Genomic DNA, 1,578 nt, shown 5'->3' with positions numbered 1-1,578 from the left:
TGTACTTATTAATTAGACAAAGAGCAAATCATAAAATAAAAAAGAACTGAAAATCAGGTGGTATGTGTTCTCTGATCACAATGCAATTAAACTAGCACTCACTAGCAAATGCAAAAGATTCCAACAGTTCAATATTAAACAGCACGCTTCTAAATAACCCTTGAGTCAAAGAGGAAGTCTTAAGAGAAATTTCAAAATACACTGACTTTAATGAAATCATTATAAAGTATCAAAGATTTTAAGGCACAACTGAAGTCATAGTGTAAGGAAAATACACAGCATTGATTACATTAAAAGAGAACCTAGAAAAAGAAGAGCAAAGTAAACGTGAATCAAACAGAAGACAAAAACATAATAAAAATGAGAGCATTAACTAATTCAATGGAAATCAGAAAAGCAATAGAGAAAAAAGCAAACAAGAAAAAAACACATTTTTCTTTGAAAAGATCAATATCATTTATAAATATCTAGCAAGACTGACAAAGGGGAAAAACTATACTAAAACTATACTTCTTGTTATTTGCCATTGAGTCGCTTGCAACTCATAGCGACCGTATGAACAAGAGCCCTAAACCCTGCTCTATCCTGTGCCAAGCTCATTCATTGTCTCCGACACACCCACTCCTACTACCCCAATCACTGAATCGGTCCTTCTCATCAAGGGTCTTCCTCTCCTGCGCAGTCCCTCCATTCTCCCAAACATGACATCCCTCTCCAAGGACTGGTCTCTCCTTGCAACATGTCCAAAATATGTCAGACAAAGCTTCAGAATCCTTGCCTCCAAGGAGCATTCCAGCTTTACTCTCTCCAAGACAAACCTGTTTATTCTCCTAGCAGTCCGTGGTATATTCAACACTCTTCTCCAGCACTACAGCTCAAAGGCATCAATTCATTTTAGTTAGCTTAAAACCAACAAACAAACCAACAAACAAAAAACACCACGACTCTGTAGAGAAATTCTACTTTATCATATACATTCGTAATAATGAGTCAACTTGACAGCATACATTTTTTCTTTCTAGAATTCAATAATTTATCTTTTCTTCCAACTGATTGATCATGAATCCTCTTCAAATGCTCCAAAATTTTGAAGAATCAATGTCCTTTATTTTCACGGACACTATTACCACACCAATAATTACTCGTTAAAGGAGAGAGGAGAGAGGAGAGAGGAGAAAGGGAGCACAATTTAAAAAAAGAATAATAATTGCTTTTTCCAGACTCGGCCGTACGTAGAGGCGGCTCATGGGTCTCTGAGACCCGAAAGTTGAGATCTTTGCGCCCCGGACACTGCGCCTGGGGCCTTTGCTGCTGTCACCATGCCACAAAATGAGTATATTGAGTTACACCGAAAGTGCTATGGGTACCGTTTGGATTACCATGAGAAAAAGAGAAAGAAAGTCGAGAGGCTCGTGAGCGTTCAAAGAAGACAAAGAAGATGATTGGTCTGAAGGCAAAGCTCTACCATAAGCAGCGTCATGCTGAGAAAATACAAATGAAAAAGACTATCGAGATGCATGAAAAAAGAAACACCAGGGGAGCTCTGGTGGCCTAGTGGAAAGGAGCTGCAACTACAAT

At 38.4% G+C, this 1,578-nt stretch overlaps 1 pseudogene; it reads left to right on the top strand.

Moving 5' to 3' along the window:
* Positions 1 to 1,319: 1,319 nt before the first annotated feature.
* LOC102874505 overlaps positions 1,320 to 1,578 on the top strand; it is a 5,910-nt pseudogene continuing 5,651 nt past the window's right edge.

Source organism: Elephantulus edwardii, unplaced genomic scaffold (genome assembly GCF_000299155.1).
Source record: "Elephantulus edwardii isolate Elephantulus edwardi_28Jun2011 unplaced genomic scaffold, EleEdw1.0 scaffold00014, whole genome shotgun sequence".
Taxonomy (NCBI): domain Eukaryota; kingdom Metazoa; phylum Chordata; class Mammalia; order Macroscelidea; family Macroscelididae; genus Elephantulus; species Elephantulus edwardii.
This window is presented reverse-complemented; position numbering and strand designations above follow the sequence as displayed.